Here is a 20,549-nt window from a genome sequence, read left to right as displayed (position 1 = left end):
TATCCCCAGATCTTGGAGAGGATGACTCAACGTCTTAAAGATGTTAAATTTCCCTAAGTCAAATTACACTTCCAACACATGACTAGGTCATGTCCTGAGTCAATATGGGGTTTAATCCAACTATGGGCACTAATTTTCCCCCAGCATCATCCTACCAAACCAGCGAGAGGATTTTGTTTTGATTAGACAAGCTTATTTTAACGTTCATATGGAAGAATAAACAACCAAAAAAAATGGTGTGAAAATGTTTAAACCCCGACTCTGGAGGAACTCACCTATCATTCTCTGAGCTTCCAAAGAAGTAGACAGGCTCTAGCGGGTAGTCACCCATGTGGGCCAATTGCTATATTCTTAGGCCTGCACAAATAATCTAGCTAGATGCCTCCGCTGTTTTAACTGGCTAATCTGGAGTTTGGAACTGAATTTAAACAATTTTATTTTGCTGTTTCTTCCCGTTTCCTCTTGGAGAACTATGAGGCCATCTCTATCAGCTGCTGTTGGCTATGGATGATATTCCAGGGTGGGTAGGGCAATATCATGAACAATGACAATACATGACTCAGGGACTATGTGGTTTCCCTACCACAGTTGGGAGCAGTTGAATTCAACACTGAAGGTACTCATCCCGCAGTGACCCGCATATCCCTGTTTGAGTAGCTGTAAAATTCAGTTAGCAGATGCCCTCCTGAAAAAGAGTAGGCTGACAGTCTCAAATTATATGAAACTTGGTATTTCCATACAAGTTCTGTATGGACTTGTTCTGAGGTCTGAGGTTTCCAGACAAGTTCTGAGGTCAGTTATCTTTCATCCTATAACAACAGAAGGAATCTTTACTCTGCACATGGGGGTGGGAACATGAAATGAGGGAAGGAGTCAGGGAAGAGGCTGCTTATGCCTGAATCTTGAAAGTGGGAAGAGAGGTGGATTTCCACAGACAAAGGGAGGAAATGATCGGATATGGAACCCCTGAAAAGGGTGGTTGGGAGTTGTCTGAATTAATTGCTGGGACCAATCCTGGGAGTCTGCTATGAGTGACCCTGTTGTCGGTTTTCCTTGCCTTTCCCCCGGTTTCTGCCACCTTAACTGACTTGCCAAAATTGTAAGTACAAACTTTGGGCCTTTCACATTGTGCCCAGGCCAGTACTATCTGATCCCAGAGCTCACGTGATTCCTTTGCATCCCAGCTCTGATATCTCCCCATGTTCCCACCTAATAGCAAAGAACTCACATTTACCCGTAGGGGTGGGAGAAGCACAGCGTGGAAGGCCCTGTGGAGGAGGGTGCGATTGCACTAGGCCTGGGTAAACTTGTTCAGCAAGATTTCCCAAGTCAGAAATGACATAGGGGCTATGGTATATGCAAAGGCCTGAGTAGTGGAGGTGGACATTGACGAAGGGGCGTAGATACAAAAGTCAAAACAATGTGAGCAAAGATGAGTTTTCCGGTTGGGCCAAGTTCCCACTCAGACCTGGAGAGAGTGGACAGTCTCCCTGTCAATCATTGCAGGCCCTCCAATGACGGTGCGTGAAGGCGGGGCCATAGAAGGCTGTAGAAGAAGCTCTAGCACGCGCCCAAACTCGTTACAATCTGGATTGTACTGTGCGGCTTCCGTGGCCGGTTTCACTCAGCGCTGAGGGAACATGGCGGCTCCCTGTCCTGTGATCTCAAAGTGTAAGTTTAATTTACTTGCTTTTGTAATTAGCTGTCGGTAGTGTGATTTTGAGAGACTCGGGTAGATGGTGTATCTGATTCAATTGGACAGACCTGTCCCATGTGCTCCTGGATTGGTGACCGGGAAGGTTCCCTTCGCCGCGTGTCGGCGAAGTGTTGTGCTTTATGTAACGGCATGATGGGTCTTTCGGACCATTTCGTTGATCTAAATGTGGGTCTTGAACCCCACTATTCGTGGTCTTAAATGGTTTGTGGTGTTTGCTGCTTAAAATGAGGAAACGGCTGGTGCTTTTGGCCTAATCGGCGTGGGCCCGGGACAGCACAGTGGTGGTTGGCCGCCAGAAAGCTGATTTTGCCTCTTATTGTACAGTGTTGTTGGGTCGCTGTTGTTGCCGGGTGTTTGTTTAAATCTTGGTCTTGGTTATTTTTGTGAGATTTCTTATCAGTAACAGGATTTCTCTCATTTTCGACCTGGAAAGAGAAAATAAGGCCTTGAGGCGTGTGAGTGCGCTTATGACGGCTCACGGCCTTGGCAGCCTTTGAGCGCAGTTTGTTGTTGGTGGTGTTATTGATGTGTCACTTAACAACATGACTGTATGTTTAATATTACTTGCTTTGTTAAATTTTGGAATCGGCCTTTTTCTTATGTTGCCCTAGTAAGGAAAAAAAGTCCTGATAATTCCAACGTAAAAATGAGCAAACAGGCCTGGCTGGCTCAGGGTTCCTTCATTGAACACTGGCTTGTATTTGTATGTAACGTATTTGTGTATTTAATATCATTGTATTTAAACGCAGAGGTGTCTCCGGCGTTTTCCGTAAAATGTGTTTTGCTGTTTGCAAATTTCCAATAAGAAAATTGGTTGGGAAGAGCTTGTCACTTTAAATCCCTGAAGGGGATCACGGCGCCTCCCCCCCCCCCCGCGCCCCCGCCCCCGCCCCCGCCCGGGGATCCTATTTCTCGTTATATTTTATAATATAACGGCATGGGTTTTGTGGGGTTTTTTTCTTTGTCATTACATTGCAGTTCATTTGCATTTGTTTAGTTTTGATGTTGGCCGTGTTTCATAAATATTCTTAACATGAAAATATTTTCAGTGTACACTTTCGGAAATGAATCGTCCGGCCGGGCACTTGAAAGTTTAACAAACTCTGAAGGCCCCTGAGCCACTCTTGTCGGCCAAGACTGGACCTTGCTCGGGATTTAATTTTACATGTTCATCCTCATGGATTCGATTAAATTTTGGTCGCGGCGCTACTCATAAATTTCCTTTAAATGGTTTGATGGAACTTTTCATTTACAGAGGAATTTACATCTGATTGAGTGCCTTAAAATTTATAATATAACTGCGTGTTGGACATAATTTTTATTTTGTAAAATTCAGTTGTTCCTTATTCATAAGCTTTCTTAAAAATAAACGTTTTGGGTTACTCTCGATTTTCAGTGCAGAACGGTCAGTGGCTGATTCATTGGCATTTTACGACAGAGAATGCTCTTAACCGCGCGTGTCATCATCCGCCGTTAACACAGCCTGGGATTTTGCTTTACAGGGGGAAAAAAGTGTTTGATATCATTTTTTTTCTATTAAGTGTGGGTCCTGGCCCTTTTCTTAAGCTCTGTGTGGGACATTTTTAACGTTAGCTCCAATTTACAAATGAGGAAAGATTGTTCTAGTTGTCTTTGTGCTCCTTTGCTTTACGACAGTTAACTGGCTTTCAGCGGCCAGGTCACCTAACCTTTCATTTTATTTTACCATTAAAATGTATGTTTGTCGGAAAGTTTGTTTTTGTGTGTCTTATTTCATGAACCTACTAAAAATGAGGAAAGGTTTGTTCGAAATGTAAAAACTGCACGCAGGGACCGTCCGGATGAGTGTTTGTTGTTTTACGGCAGTGAATTCCCGGAAGTCCCAGTGACCGGCCGCTACTGGACTTCGTTTGGGTTCTTTTGGGATTTCATGTCTCCCAGTAATTGCATGTTGACTATCATGTTATTCAATTCAGCTCTGCCCTTAGTCTTCCCATTAAGTTCCCTTGAAAATTGCGGAGCATTTTCAATTTACATGTAAAGAAATTCGCCCCGAGAACAAGTGTTCTCAGTTCTCTAGTAGTGAATGGCCGTTGCAGGGCACCGTGCATCCTTCTGGATGTTATTTTAGAACCGTAAGTGTGCATCTAGTATATTATTATTCCTTTAAACGTTGGCCTAGGTTCTTCTTCTCAGGTGTTCTCCCGTAGAAAAGTGATATGTGCAGTCTTTATTTACAAAAAAAAAAGGAGGATATGCCTGTTTATTTCCTGGCCAGTCGGGCCCACGTCAGCTCCTGTCCTCCTCCTTGTTTGGGGTCCTGGGCCATACGAGACATGCTACTGCCCGCCCCCACCTCCCATTACAGAGGATGCTGCCCCTGCCTCTTTGGCCACAAGTGCTGACTGTGCAGTAACGCCTCAAGTGCTGGGTGGCATATCGACTTAAGAACTAGGCAGTGCTTGCCTACACTCTTGCCTCCATCGTGTGACACCTAATGTGTATTCAAGGGGAGAATTAAATTAAAGGAAAACGGTTGTTTTATTCAAAACCCTGAGGGCCCTAAGCACTGAGAGTAACCTGATACTTGGTGTCAAGTAAAATAGTTACTTCCTCTTGATAATGGTGATGGTTGCCTTTTTTGCTGGTTGATCCTTGATGTTGATGTAAAGTGTGTATATTCTCTCATGTAGAAATGATTTAATGACATATTTGTGAAACACTGATGATCTCTAAATCCTCCTTGATTACACTTAGGAATGTGAAAGATTCGTTGCTGGTATTTGGGTTTTACTTTATCTGTGTCATTGGTGCTGGCAGGAATGAAAATTTCAGGAAGTGGGACACTAACTAGCCTCACTAATCCCGACTTTTCAGGCAGAACCCTGACCTTGAACAACATCTAAGTGTGGAATGAAGGTACTTTTATTACATACCCATTGCCCATAGAAATTCTAGGGGCATAATTGCAAATTAAGAGCAAATTCCCCAATCTATATATTACCAAATGTCCATTTTTTCTGTTGCTTTCTCCTCAGAGGCTAGGTTCATTGTCAGATGGTAACAAGATTATTAAATGAATGAATGAAATCTTTCTGAGTTAAATTAGCTCATTTCTAGTTTTAGCAATTTTTGATCTTACTATGTTACCAATTACTGAGACTAATATGACAACACAGTTGTATAATATGCATTTCATGGTCTATTTAGTTGAACACAAAACCCATTTGGATGATTTGTTTACCATAATCTTGCATGGCATATGTCAGTACTTGATAACAAAGTGAGAACCTGTAACCCATTCCATGGGCTTGTTACCCGTAATTTTATATCAGTCAATTGCCTTATTAATGAAGAGGAAAAAAATGGAGTTCTGAGTCTGCCCTTCTAGCAAACAACTGGCAGTTCCTCTCATCATAATATTTAACAATTCTCCTATGATGTCTGATTAAAACAGGACGAACTATAGTTCGTTTTGAAGGCACCATCAAGCCTCTAAAGCAGCAGCCTTAGCTTGCGGTTTCTGGCTTACCTACCTCACACAGGCTTCATGATTGGGTACTCTGGCCCTATTAACCATTTTCAGAAATTCCCTTTGGGTAAGGGAAAGAGGAAGTTTGCCCTGTCCACTCAACTCATGGGTTTCCAAGTTACCTAATTTTCCTGCAGTTATGCTAGGCTGTCCACCCACAGGCAAGCCATATTTGTACAATCACCATCTCCTTCAGGACCTGTGTTGGAACAGTCCAGTACTGGTCAGCCCGTGGACACAAAATGAGAAGAGAGTGTATCCGGAACCAATAGTCAAGACCAGCCAGACAAGTAAGAGCAACCTTATGTTAGGTGGGGCCTCAAATGTTGGGCGGAGGGTAGCACCTGTCCCCTATTAGCTCTACCATTTGTTTAAGATGGTGCTGAAAATCCCTTCCCTGAGTCTCTAAGATAGGAACTTTCAACAATACCGGGGTCACTCCCTGGGCACTGCTTATTAACTGCATGGTAGAGACCCTGTGTCTGTAATCAATTTTATCTAGTCAGTGGCACCTTTTCCTCTGTTCACTGTGGGTGCCACTGTTACAGACACATTGACTTCACTAGAATGTCAGATTAAACAACAACAACAAAAACTTATCTTCAAATTTTCACATCAAGGGTTTTGTTTTTTCTTTATCCTTTTGTAATACTGTTGTAGTACCAGGCAGCATGGACTGGATGGGATTGTCGAAAACAAACTTCAGGAATCCAGAGATTGTTGGAGTGCTGCTCATGTGATTTCTTTTCAGGTACAAGAACATGGATTTGAATGTGATTTAAAGTCCGCTCTATCTAGGATGGGGGGAAAGATGCGACCTGTACACCAAGGGGGTGCCAGAGAATGATAGTCTGCCAGTCTACCCCCGCTATGCTTGGGCATTTATTTAGCAGAGGTCCTGGAGGCATAGGCTAACAATTCAAGTAATATGTAGATTAATACTCCATAAATATTTACTCTTCCATAAATTGTTGGCAGTTTTCTTTTACCTTGCTGATGTTGCTGATTTGCCTTGCAGATGTTACTGAGACCACACATTGTGTCTCATTCCCAATAAATTTCTAGTATCTGAGTCTGAAAGACCCTCGGCTCTTTCTTACTATCATCTTTAAACCTCAGTTTCCACATTTGCAAAATGGGAATCACACCTTGCTGTCAGGGATGTTGTGAGAATCAAGTGTGATAATCTCTGTAAAGTGTTCAGCACACAGGGGGTACTAAAGAAATTAGGACAGCATTTCCAGAATCCATATATCGAAGCAGAACCTTATGGCTTGAGTTAGCTCCTCTCCCTACCTGGCCAGAACCCACTCCCGCTTCATTTCTTTAGACTTTTGCCATAATGTCAACTAAATGTTTGTTTTCTTTCACAGGACCAGCACATTTCCTCAGGTGACTGAGCATCTCTTTGGAAACCAACCCTTTAAATGCCCTATGATGCCCAGAGGTAGCCTGGCAACCCAGACTTTGCCTTGCTCTGAGCCGAGTTCTTTCTGTCCAACTCGGAAGCCCTCGCTCGAAGGCCATGTGGCTCAGCGCCAAGTTTGGGCTGGAGGGTGCTTGTTAACCGGCTGTGCCAAAAAGGTCCTCTCTCTTTCCTTGCCTATGTAAAGTCACTTATTTCTCGGCAGTGGTTAATTTGTTGAAAACCAGATGAAGGCTTTTGACAGTTTGGGTGGGGGAGAGTGCTCAGTATAAATAAGAAGGACTTTAAGGTGCTTTCAAAGGCGCTTTTAACCTTTAGCAGATACCTCTGATTCCTCTATTGCTTTATTAGCATGAGTTTTATTCAGAAGTTGGCATCACAGAACCTGAAGTTCACTCAGGTAAAAACAGCAACTACAAAATCACACCTCTTTGGGATTTGAAACTAAAGTATGTAGCCTTTATACAGCACATTGACATTTAAAGACTATTATTAATCCCTGTAGTTGCTTCAGTTACTTTAAAGACATGGAAGATGGGTGTCATTGTGGATTCCCACACAGTGGGGGAAAAAACAACACAACACCTGAGGCCTGAGATACTTAGAAAAACTCGCACCCAAACTCGTGTTCCTTCACCAAGTGACGTGACAGTGACTGAGTTTGGCTTATTTATTAGTCAAAAACAGTTGTGAAACTTAATAACTGTGACGGCTTCTTGTCCTTCCACACACACTTGTACCCACTCACTGCCCATCAAAGTCATCTTCCCTCCTCTCTTGGGGGTAAGTTGGGGAAGGCTAAAATGAATGGTTTACTGGGTAAGCCCACTGAGTATTGGCACTTAAAATTAAGTCACAAGGTTGAAGATTCCAAAAGGGTGACCCTTTAATTGGTGACATTCTCAAAATGAAGAATCTCAGGGGAAGAGTCTGTGACCCTGCTCAGCATTTTAGGGGGGATCGGGCTCTGTGCTTCTTTCCCAGGAGGTCATTCCTAGACCTGCCATGTCACTCAGCCTCCTGAGGCATGTACTCAATGTCTACTCACTAATGGGAATGTTAATGTGCTATAAATTCCTGGTATGAAGTATCCCACATCAAGCTCATGTTTGCCTTAAGTGTTTTCCCATTCCTCTTATTTCTGTGACTGATTGAAAGAGAATGGATAGTATTGAACACTTTAAGGCAAGGCCTTTGAAATGGGGTTTATCTGATTTTACGCTGGATCCCTGGTACTTGCAGAAAAATATTCCATTGTGTGTGTGTGTGTGTGTGTGTGTGTGTATCACATTATCACATTCATGTGTTGATAGACATTGAGGTTGACTCATACCTTGGCCATGGTGATTAATACTACAGTGAACATTGGAGTGCAGATCACTCTTTGAGATAGTGGTTTCATTTCCTTTGGATATGTACCCAGAAGTGGGATTGCTGTATCATATGGTAGTTCTGGTCCTGACTGGTTCACCAGCCAGTTCTGATTGTCGGTTCTTTTAAGGAGAAAAACGATAGAGGTTAGAGGCTCAAAAGTAAGCAGGGCTTCCCTGATCAGGAAAGATGGAATGACTAGCTCCATATGGTCCTTCCTTCTGGTTCCTAAAGCCTAGAGGTGGGAAGAGGGTTGGTAAGAGTGGCCTTCCTTAGAGCTACTCTCAGAGCCCAAGGGAAAGCAGACAGGAGAGTATGGACCCTCAGTGTGAAAGGTACATTGCACGTTGTGTGTTCCTCATTCCTGGTAACACCTGGGTTAAGCATAGCTAGAGGACGGAAGATAACACTGCACTTTGTTGAGTGTGACCTGAGAATGTATGACCGTCTACAAAGATGAAAATTTTTGTGATCGGGGCTGTTCCTTATTTATGCAGCTTCACTGAGAATTTGGGACTCAGCTGCTGGGAGATGGAAATGCTTTGCTGACTCAGTCTCATTCTGTGCACTACCTTAGCCTGTGAAAAATGGCTCAAAAAATGGAGTCTAAAATAATAAACCAAGGGAGTCTTACGGGAGGCAAAATGCTGTAATTTCTGGTGAATAATAGCACGAGGTTGAGTTGGCCACAAAGTCTCTCATATTGATGTTGAGGTGTGTTCCCATGCAGACTGAAAGTAGTTGCAAGTATGTCTTCCAATATACTGGCCAGACAAATTCTCCCTTTGACAACCCCATGGATCACATTCCCTGTAATCTCTTAAAGAAAACCCTTAAGAGGCATGGGAAATGTGGTCTCCCAGGGAAGGACTTGGCCAACAGTTATTGATAAGTATCTGCATATTGTACCAAGGTGCTGAGGGCAATGGTGTCCACTCTGCAAAGCAATGGCCTGTAAGGAATCATAAAGTATCCCAGTTCTTTGGGTGGGAAAGCACTTGGAGTCGTATGCAAGAGGTTCCATGTTTTATCCAGGCATTTCCGCACTCTTCTGCTGAGCATACTCTGCACGTTGGTGGGAAGAGAACTGTCACGTGGTTCCTCTGAATGTCCTGTACATGAAACTGGGGACATTTATATCCTCATGGGCATGTGCAGATGAACCTCCAGGTCCAGGAACCTCCTAGGACAGGTATCTAGGCTGGAGAATGCACCCCTCCTATTCCTTCTGCTGAAGAGGGCATATATCCACAGGCTGTAGGTGTCCCTTCTGATTGTGACGTGCGTTCCCATGCAGTGACTGATGCTTGTAGCTAGGGCATTCTTCTAATATACTGGCCAGACTACTTCTTCCTTTGATCCCCGCCCCCCCAGAGCTCACATTTCTTGGAATGTCTTAAAGAAAACACTTCATAGGCATGGGAAATGTTGCGTCCCAGGGAAGGACTTGGCCAACATTTATTGATAAGAATCTGCAAGTTGTCCCAACCTGCTGAGCACAATGGTTTCCACTCTGCATAGCAGTGGCCTATAAGGAATCTTAAAGTATCCCAGAGTTTTGGGTGGCAAAGCACTTGGAGTCGTATGCAGGAGATCCCATGGTTTATCCAAGCATTTCTGCACTCTTCTGCTGAGCATACTCTGCACGTTGGTGGGAAGAGAACTGTCACGCGGTTCCTCTGAATGTCCTGTACATGCAACTGGGAACATTTGTATCCTTGTGGGCATGTGCAGATGAACCTCCAGGTCCAGGAACCTCCTGGGTCAGGTGTCTAGGCTGGAGGATTAACCCGTGCAATTCCTCTTAGCTGCTTGTAGTGGTTGCTGTTTGGTGGTCTGACCCCTCTGCCAGTTTTGTCTTGTCACGGGAGGCGATGACATTGCCTCAAGCGGCCTTTTCCAGCCCCCTCAAGATAAAGTGTGTTGTAGACACAAGAGTGAGGCGTTTATGCATCGCCTGTGAGACTGTCTCTGCTGGAGGTGTGAGATGATAAGTGGGGGTTCTGTTTGAGGAGGGAAGGGGCACTATAGTTTCCTCCTTTTAGGCTTTTGATTTCACTTATTAGTGAAATCTGGGGCCAGCTCATGAGAGCCCAGCAGGAATATAAGGATACCCTGAGAGTATAAGGAAACATTGATGGTGGGGAGACAAGGGACTTTGGTATGAAAGTTGTGCTGGGCATTGTGGGTCCAGAGATGTGTCTCCTTGTCCCCTTTCTCCATTCTCCCATGCTGCCTTTGGGTCAGCAAACCTGGGGGACAGAAGACAACAGTGGACAATGATGGCCATGACATGAGAAAATATGACTGTCTTGTAAAGTTGAGGCCTTTCTTAAAGGACAGGGTGTTATTTTGCAGTTTCCAAATGATTGTGGTTTTGCTGCCAGTGAAGGCTTTGCTGTGTCATGCTTATTGTGTTTTGCCCTGGTCTTGTGAAAAATGGCCTCATGGGGAAAGTAGCCCTCTACTCTGTTACGTTGTTGCATCGTACAATAACCTGAGGGAGTTCTGAGAATGAACTGCTGTTGCTTATGCTGATTTTGTTCTCCAGGGACATTTTCTTCCTTTCTCCTGTATCTTTATTTATGATTTATTTATTTTTATTTATCTTTTTTTTTTTTTTGGCTGCTAAAAGCTTTATTGTTTTTATTTGGTCCGGTACATCGGAGAGGGCTCCAGGGTGGTTAAAAGAATGGCTCTGGGTTTCTGGGAGGGGCTCAGGTTAAAGCTAGACACCAGGGGATTGCAGAGGGGCCCTCAAAAGCCTCTGGGCTCCAATGCTCCTAGTCGTGCTTGAGGGTGAGCCTTTCGAAGAGATACTCGCCTAGCCCAGCCAGCCGGCAGCCAGCCTGCGGAGGTGAGTCAGGAGGTCGCCCATCTTCTTGATGAGTTTCACCTCCTCATCCAGGAAGTGGTTCTCCAGGAAGTCACAGAGATGAGGGTGTGTGTGTGTAGAACCCAGGGCCTGCAGGTCCAAAAGGGCCTGGTTCAGGTTCCTCTCCAAGGCCATGGCGGCTTCCATAAAGTCCTGAGTTTACCCAACTCATCCTGGGAAGGCTTCAGCAGCTCCTGGAAGATAATGCGGCCACTGAGCTGGTTTTGCATCTTTAAGAGATGCTCAGCGCCTCGCCCTTCTTCTCCACCAACTTGGGGAAGAAGTGGCTGACGCCCCCCCCCCCCCCCAGCCACATCCTCGTGGTTGAAATACAAGCCCAGAGAGAGGTAGGTGTAGGAAGGCCGCAGATGCAGGTTGGCCAGGCGGCTGATGGCAGCCTCCACCTCAGATGGCAGCCTCCACCTCAGTGGCATAATTCTGACGAATTTGGGAGCTCATTGCTCAGCAATAAGGAGTTAAGGTTAAAAAACGGTGTTGGCTGGTCTCAGAGCCTGAGGACGGCTGAGGTGGTTCCAAAGGTGGTGACTGGAAAAGACGTTGGAAGGCGGTCGGAGGCTGGAAAAAGGGGCATCCCTGGGTCTGTTCCATCCAAACACTGTTGAGCAAGAGAGAGATCCGGGACCGCTGAGGGCACTCTCCCCTGTATCTTTATTGATTCTTGGGCACTGCTTATGGTGTTCATTTCCCTCTCTGTTTTTGGGAGGGTGTAGCTGCGTTTCTGGTTTCAACTGCTTAAGTTTTTCCCTCTTTACCTACTTCTCAGGCATTGCAAGCATTTTTGCTGCCAGGCCCTTGTGGAAACAGTCCTGAGTTGTAAAATTGCCAAGAGGCTCATTTAGCTGTGCATAAGGTTTGCATACATTGCTGAGAGGCAGAGGGGATAATTTATGTTTTATTGCTTATCCTCTAGGCTGCTTATGCTTTTACCCCTACCAGTGTCCTCAGGGGGAGTTCTCTTATGATCAATATGATCAATTGGAATGAGGATTGAAACTACAAATCTTGTTTAAGGATGGTTTAAGTTGATATGCTGATGTCAATGGTCTGTTGGTCTGTTGAGCTGCACTTTTCCTCTCCTGTCCTCCCCGGAGGAGCAGAGGTTTAATCTCCTCCTACTGGCAGAGGAGGTTTGATCTCTATGTCTGGTGATACACAGGGCCTGATGTAGTACTTGGTCGGAGGTGAGGACTCAGATCTTGTGTCAGGTGTATTTAGTGTGCAGGCCTCTCAACAAGGCTGGAAATAATGTGCAAAATGTGTGCGCTCCTGTACAGTTGGAGTGATCCCTTCTAGGTGCCTCTGGATTTGCGTTTGCCCTCTCAGTCTGTCATGCTGATTCCAGGAGCACAATACATGGATTACTGACTGCTGCCAGCCAGGCCACCTCACATGTTCTATTTGGGTTGGCCTTCTGAGTTTCCCTTGCCTCTTCCTAGCCATATTCAGAACTACTGTTCTGCTTCTTATCAACTTCAGAAAAGAACAGCAGTGGGCTGTGTTCAGAGCCCCCTAAGTAAGATTCGCTGACTGTTTCAGTCTCCCCCATCAGTCAGATGCGGCAGCCTCACAGAATGCTGGAAAAGGCCTGTTGTAGACTCCACTCTAGTATGAGCTTGGAGAGGACACATTGTGCAGTCAGGGTGCAGCATTGTGCACATTGTGCAGCTTTTTGTATGCCAGTCATACCTTCATACCTCAATAAAGTGCTTTTAAAATAATAATAAAATGACCCTCCCATAAGTCCAGATGGGTGCTTCCCCTCAAATGAGGTTAGATGGCAGAACTGAAGGGGAAGAATGCTTCTACATGAGGAAGTGGGAAATGCCATTTACTGCTTCTGTATTTTTGTTTTGCCTTGATTTTTTCATTTATGTGTAGCATTTGCATTGGCAGTGTAAAAGGTTATCCTTTAGTTTATAGCATTCGGGATTTCATAGAATCACAGCAGTTCTACAGAAGCCACGAACTTCACCTGGAGGACTACGACTCGAGGAGTGGCCCTGTGACATCAGCTATTTGTCATATGACCAGAAGTTGACTTTGGGGCACTGTGATTTGGGGATTGGCTTGGACTCTGGGCTGTTTTCACTGTGTATAATATGTGCTTTTGCGCTTGGTCAAATCTTTGGAAATATTTTACATATGCGACATGTCAAAATGTGAATGTATGTACTGTATTTGTATTCTACAGGGTGGAAGGCAGAAGTATTTGGCTGATTGGTCTCTGCAGTATGCACCTTTTCTCTGAGACCTTCCCACACCCTTCTGTTTACTGTGTGAATCAGTTCCCCCGGCCATAAGTACTTGGTGTTTTGCTTGTCACCTTATGCTAGTTGAGCCAATCACACTTTTATTACATTTAGAGTTGGGACAGGGCCCCGAGAATGAGGGATAGCCTGCAATGGCTCATTAATATCCTTTTACTGCAGAGGATGCATTTTTTAAAAAACACGTATTCAATAATTTTATCATTTCCTCCTTTATATTAGGAACAGTAGCCCAGTGTTAAGCATTTTAGAAAAGCTGAAGACATGAAAAAATGAGGTTTACACGCATGTATATAAATGTGTGTGTGTGTGTGTGTGTGTATATATATATATATATATATATATATGGCCCGGCCGGGCGTGGCTCAGCCGTTGAGCGTCGACCTAGGATCCAGGCGATCGGGGTTCGATTCCCGGTCAGGGCACATGCCCGGGTTGCGGGCTAGGCGGCCGATCAGTGACTCTCTCATCATTGATGTTTCTCTCTCTCTCTCTCCCTCTCCTTCCCTCTCTCTGAAATCAATAAAGATATATTTAAATATATATATATAAACATATATATAAATATATAAATATATATATAATCAGATAAGCAAATATCCGCTTATTACATTGCCCAACTTTAAGAGTGCAAAAATAAATAAATCAAGTATTTGCAAATTAAAATGAGAGGGTTAGCTGGTTCTGTTAAAATTCATCTTAACAATTTCAGCTGACCAACATGTGCTAATGAAATTCAACTAAAGTTATAGGCAGAGAATATGATAGAAACATTGTGTTTGGTACTTAAGCAGAATCTTTTTTGTGCTTAGAACATAGCTAGGTTTCGGTTTCAATACTAAGCAGCAATAAAGACCGAGAAGATTCCCAACTTGTCTCTTAACCGCACTCTCATAGCAAGGAAAGAAATGAAACAATTTATTAACAATGGACTCAATTGCAGGTCTATTGTACGTATACCAAGTGCTTGGATCAAAAGGGCTAAGACCAAAAAAAAGTGCTAAGACAGTAAGCTCTTGGTTAATTACCTTTGATTTTTAAAAACCCATGAACCACAAAATATTTGCTTGGTTGTGTAATAGATTTAATCCACAAACAATAACCTGAACTATCTTTCAGAGAATGTAATTTAAAAATACCTACTACTGGGTTCCCCCGAGGTATCATCATATCGGTGTCTTTAAAATGTGTTTATTCAAATATAAGGTAACAGAAGGAAACTAGACTTTGTGTGGTGAGCACACGATAGAGTATACACATGTTGACTTACAATCTTGTACACCTGAAAACTATGTTATCGACCAATGTTACCTCAATAAATTTAATTTAAGAAGAGAAAAATGTGTTTGTTGCTTAGGGTTCTTGCACGTTGTAAAATACGTGTGTTCTTCCAACTAATTTTTTTGTTTCGGTGGATCCCACTTGTAGAATTTTAGTCTCACAGTGAACACCAGCATGAGCAAGGAAGCTGCGGCTCTGCCATGTGCACCATTGCCTGAACCAGGGCAGAGTTCTGAGCTATAGCACCTGATGCATTAGGGACAGGGGTTTGGTGGGGAGGAATGGGGTTTCCTGGCCATTACTGACGCTCTTCCCCTTTGTTAATCTCTCCACTTTGTTTCGGGAAGTATGCCCCTAAAGGTAGTATGTAATTTAATATCTCCTTATGAGAAGTGGTCCTTTTAGCCACTTCATGAAGGCCATGATTACATATTTGAGGATCATGGAGGTGGTATGGGGAGTCTCCTGATGCTCTCGAGGTTAAGACAGAGGTAGGGTAACTAGCATGACTGCAGAAGATCAGTCCAGAAGTCAGTGGGACCAAAATTGGATGCAGTAGGCACCGTTTGTTCTAAGTGAAGCCTGTATTTGAATCTTGGTGCCTCGTATCTGAAGCATCTTTCATTATACTACACTACTAGGCTAATAAAGATTTTATAATATCAGAATTAAATTAGCTAAGTGAGTTGAAAAAGTTTTTTTGGCATTGTTTGTTCTCTAAACATATCAATATACTTTCTGGTTCTTGTATAAAATTTCCAACGAACTAAAATCGCCTGTCTTCTGTACAGCTTACCACAGTTTAAACATTTCAGAAAATAACATTATGGTGGTCATTAAAATCTCCCCGAATGGGAAAGGAAAACAGGACTGTGGCGGTCTGACCTGCCTGTGGATATGTTATGATGGTGGTTGAGCATGAGTTTCTCCCTGGCATTTCATAAAAATCAGTAACCCTGTTCTTGCCATCCAGTCCAGAGAGGCCCAAACTGCAATGTTCCATTTCCTGCCTGAGAAAGTTTATAGGTTTACTTTTTTAATTAATAGGGTCATTTAGTATTTGTGAAGGGTTAATTCATTAAGACTTTGGGTTTATTTTCTTTCCCAGTATACTCTTCCTCTGTCTTTCCCATCTTGGTAAGTGGCAACTCTTCCCTTCCTATTGCTCAAGCCAATCACCTTGATGTCCTCCTTGGCTCCTCTGTTTTTTTCCTGCCTCACGCTAACTCTATCAGCAAATCCTAAGCTATACCATCAGTATACAAGCAGAATCTGACCAGTGTTTTGCACCTCTACTTGTCCAAACCACCTTTACACTTTCCTGGGTCATTCTAGTCGTATCTACGTCCTTTCCTCACTCTAAATAGTCACTTCTTGTACATATCTTTTGTGAAATATCTGTATGTTTCTGGGTAAAGAACTCGGAGTTACAGCTCCTGGGTCACCAGGATGCTTATGTTTAGCTTTAGTAGATACTGCCAAAAAGGTTTCCCATTTCGTTGGACCTATTTGCACTCCCATCAGCAGTGCAACTTCATAGTAAAGCCAAGGAAAGCACTTGTTTGAGGAAGAAAACATGGCTATGATCCAATCCAATAATGCATCAAGTGCATTCATTTTTCCTTACTCCTTTTAATTTGGGAAATGCCTTCTTCATGCCATTGAAACGACACAGTGGCATTTAAAAGATCTCTGTATGTAGCTATTAGTGGTTAACCAACTACTCTGCTCATAGCACCACCTCCTGTGTCTTGACTAATGGACAGAGATATTTGTCAGGCTGAGACAACTGGTTTCCCCAAGCCAGGCCTCTGTTGATATATTCTTTGGGAAGGAATACTTTAAAAAATATACCTGATGAAGGGCCCTTTAGAGAGTCGCTGTTTGAAATGCAGTCATTTCAAGAACCTTTTATCTCATCGCTTCTGTTGTTCATTAGGATTCCAGAGTATTTGGAGAATTTCAAACTCTCCCAGGTCAATATCAGGTCTTGTATTTACTACTAACTTCCAAAGTGACTTGGGCAGGTTACCTCCCCCTACACAGCCTCAGTTTCACCATCTCACTTATTTTCATTAAATTCCTTCAATAAACCGGTGACAATTTGGATGACGGCTAATGCAATGCTTGATGTCAGCGACTCTATAATCATTTATGTTTGGGCAAGATATAGCGTCACACACAAACACACTGAGGAAATGCACATGTGCTTTTCAAATACCTGTTACATACTTAGTAAAAGCTTCTCATTTCTTAGAATCATCAGGGGAGAAGTCCAGAGTATAGCAAGCTCCAGACACACAGCTCCAGTTCTGCTTCTTTGTGATTCCCTTGTGGCTATCATCCTCCATGATTTGGCTTCATTGGCAGGCTCATGGCAAGGTGGCTACAGGAGTACCTAAGGGTCATATCTAACCATTTCCACAGGGGGGAAAAGGACGACTCCTCCCTGCATTTATGTCTTAGGAAGAAGAAACCTTTCTCAGATGCATCCTAGTGCAATTTTCACATTTCTCTGGCCCCGATAGGATCATTTTCCCATTGTTTCGCCCTTCCTTGCTAATTGAGGGAATGGTAAAATGATGATTAGCTTGCACTAATCATTGTGGGGGGAAATGAGTATTGAAATCACCTACTTGTATCTCCTTCGTCCCCAAGTAGAGAAGATAAAAAGCTTAGAGTAAAATGTTAGGGTCATCCCAAATCCACTGAGGACTTAAGGGTCATTTTCATGTCCCGAGTCAAAAATTGCTGTCAATTCTATTCCATGGGACCAGTGTGTTTGTATGTGGAAGAGGAGAGGCCACCTCATGGACAGGATAATATCCACTATCCAGAGGGGCTGTTATCCTTCTATAGTAATTTAAGGTATTTTATCTATGGTTGGGTCCCTCCCTCGCTGGCCAGAGAGCCCATGGGGGCCCGTGACTGAGCTGCCTGATGTCCCCAAACAGCAGGCCACCATGGCCCACAGTCTGCCCAAGGCAGTGAGACTACCAGCCAGAGCTTCCAAGGGCTGGCTGCCCACCCCCACCCCCAATCCCACACAGGCACACTGGGCTGGATTGGCTGCCTGCATGACAAGGGTAGATGCCCCTGCCTGCGCACCAGTCACTGTTGCCATCTCCAGGCTCTGTCCCACTTTGGCCACCTGCAGCTGGAACCATGCTGGACCTGGGGCCCTATCCCATTTCTGCAGAGCAGTCCCCAAGGCCACCCCAGTCCAGCCTTTCCCTTGCCCTGCCGCCAACCCTTTCTCGGAATCCTCCCTCTGTGACCACCAAGACAGCCCTCCCTCTCTCTGGCTTCCACGGAGTGCATCGGCAACAACCATTACTGCTCTTCCACTCAGAACACTCCCTTCCACAGAAATCAGGAGTCTCCCACATGAACACCACCTTCCCCCTGCTTCCCCACATACCAATTCATGCCACAGTCCCCAGGCAGGCGGCTCATTAAATGTTAAATGGGCTCCATGCTCCCAGGACAGGCCTTCAGGACACCCTACAGATGGGCTCACGGTGCCACCCACAGGGCCTCAGTGGAGGCAAAGACCCTTGGCCATTCACTTGGTAACCTGTCTTTCCTGGACACCACTCCATGCCCGACCCATGGTGGGCCCTGGGCACAGACCCCCAGTGGACCAGGGAGAGGATCCAACAGAGAACATCTGAGCGCAGAGCAGTTTTGAGGATTGCGTGAGGGCTCGGCCAGGAGGAAGGTACCCCTGAAAACCCAGGAAGTAATCTGGGGTGTGTGTTAACTCAGAACAACCAGACCGCCCAAGCCAGCAGAGCCAGAGGTGGGCTTCACAGTTCCCAGAGACGGACACCCAAAGACTGCTTTTAAAAATTGTGTTATGTTAAAAACAAAAAACAAGACAAAAATAACCAAAGTCAGAGCAAATGTGACAAGAGTCCCAGTGGGTGCACCTGCCACAACGGGAAGGTAATTCCACTGAAATCCCGAATGTGTTTTCAGTGCAATTTTTTTGGCAGGTCTTTGCTAAAGCCCTTTCCAGGTGATGCCCACATGCTTTTGAAAGCATGTTTTGTTCTGACGTGATGCAAAATCTCGCCCCAGACCCTGTGTAGTGTTTTCCACCCTCCACTTCCTACTTCCCTCAGTGGCAGGTTTTGACCCCCAGGAGGGCAGAGGGCAGAGTGCCGTCCTGCGAGTTCCAGCTCCACGGCTCACAGTTGTGGGGACATGGGCATGTCACGCCGACCCTCTGCACCTGTTTCCTCGTGTGCCCCCTCCCGCCCACAGGAGTGCAGGCCCCAGGGGAGCAATGTCACAGCTGGAGTCGATGTTTTGCAAAGAGCACACGCATTTCTCTTCTGGTCTAGTTTCTCATTTTCTATGGCCGCACCATCACAGCGAGTCTCCACATACATGCCCCGTGCGAGTCACTGCAGTTCGAGGATGCGCTGCTGAGCCAGCTTTTCCCCAATGTCAAATTTAATAAAAAGTCAGACCATATCGCCCTGAGAATCAAGTGAAATTGCTAAAGCACAGGCTCTACAACCTCACACTGACTCCACTCCGCCCACTCCCTTCCTGTGCTCCAGGACCTTCTTTCTCTCTCTCTTCTTGCCCCTTTACCAACACCTGCTGTGCACAGGTGACTCTGGCGCTGAGCTGTAGCCCGTGCAACCAACACCCACCTGGGCTCTCTGATGAAGTTCAAGGGAACAGCCAGTAGATGGCGACGCTCCACTAGCGCAGGCCAGACTGGGGCTGCAGGAAGGAGCATTTCGCCCAGCTCAGGCAGGCAGCTTCCTGTAATTGAGCAAACCGCAAGTATGAGGGGTACAGGTTTTCAAAAGTTATACGTGGTGTGAGCTCTCGAACAAATACGAACCTCTGAACTGATTACGTGCTTCTGATTTCTATGCACGTTACAGCAGTGATTGGCAGATACGACCAGGGAGCAGGGCCCCTCTGTAAGTCAGGGTCCTTTTGGAACACCAGTAATGCTGGGACATGGTCAGTCCCATCTTTAAACTCGGCGCAATGCTGTTTGAGCAGAGTTGGGAGGGGGAAACAGCTGGGGTGGAGCCCTGGCTCTCCAGGTCATGAGCAGGGTGACTATGGCCAGGTCCCTCACACTCTCTGAGCTTCACTTTCTTCACCTGCAAAATGATCAGTACTTGAGAGGTTCTGTGAGGAACCGGTGAAAGAGTGCACATGGCCCTATGAACACTGAGCACGCAGCCTGACTTGTGGGAGCGGTCAGTCAGGAGGACTGGTCTCTGCTAGCTACTAGCCTTATTCATCCTAGGAGCTGCTCAGTCTCAGGGACATCCAAAGGCAGCACTGCGTCACTGTGTCAGTGTCAAGGGCACGAACTTCGTCCTCAGATACAGCAGCTCTACCACCTGACAAGGACTGTGGGAACGCCGCTGGGCCTCTCTGAGCCCCAGCTTCCTGGCTGGTAAGACTAGCATGTGCAACACCCACCTCGCAGGCTGTCATGGGTTAAAAGACCACCCTGTGCCTGTGGAAGTGCCTGGCTCTTAGGAAGGGCTCCACAGGTGGCAGCTGCTGAGGAAGTCCACAAAACAGGAGCACTCCCCACCCCCCACCCCTGCCCCGCCACACACACGTGGAAACAACTCATTCCTTCCACCTTCTCTCAGCCTTGTTCCTCTATTTCTCACCTGCTCGCACTCAGTTGCACAGATCAGGTAGCAGATATCCACGGGGGGGAGGGGGGGGGACACAAAACCCAGAGGAAATTCTATCCGGCAACATTTTCCCCGATTTGGAAAAGACAGCCACTCCATGACTCTGGTGGTTGTACTACAGCTTAAATCCTCGGTGAGCCTCCCTGAAGCTCACAGCCTTCCTCTGCTGGCCCCCAGCTCTGCTGGAAACACTCAAGAGTCCTAGTATGCCTGAACCTTTGACCCTTCACGGCCACAGAGCAAGCTTCTTGGCACTGACTCTCCAGGAGAGTGCCTCTGGGAGGACAAGTGAAGGACCAGAGCCGGGCCACATTCCTGACCTCACTCTATTCTGCCCTCTGCCTCCACCCATCCTTCTCTGTGCTTTTCCATCACTTGTATCTTCCAAAG

The 20,549-nt window shown here is 45.4% G+C and overlaps 1 long non-coding RNA gene across 1 annotated transcript; it reads left to right on the top strand.

The window, feature by feature from the left end:
* The first annotated feature begins 5,477 nt into the window (after window positions 1-5,477).
* On the top strand, window positions 5,478-7,932 carry LOC148090396 (uncharacterized). Its single transcript, XR_015713681.1, has 3 exons — window positions 5,478-5,518; window positions 5,889-5,979; window positions 6,602-7,932. It is a non-coding gene; the product is annotated as an uncharacterized LOC148090396 (long non-coding RNA).
* Window positions 7,933-20,549: the final 12,617 nt, after the last annotated feature.

Source organism: Miniopterus natalensis, chromosome X (genome assembly GCF_054644295.1).
Source record: "Miniopterus natalensis isolate mMinNat1 chromosome X, mMinNat1.hap1, whole genome shotgun sequence".
Lineage (NCBI taxonomy): Eukaryota > Metazoa > Chordata > Mammalia > Chiroptera > Miniopteridae > Miniopterus > Miniopterus natalensis.
Note: the sequence above shows the minus strand (reverse complement) of the source record. Positions and strands in the feature narration are given on the sequence as shown.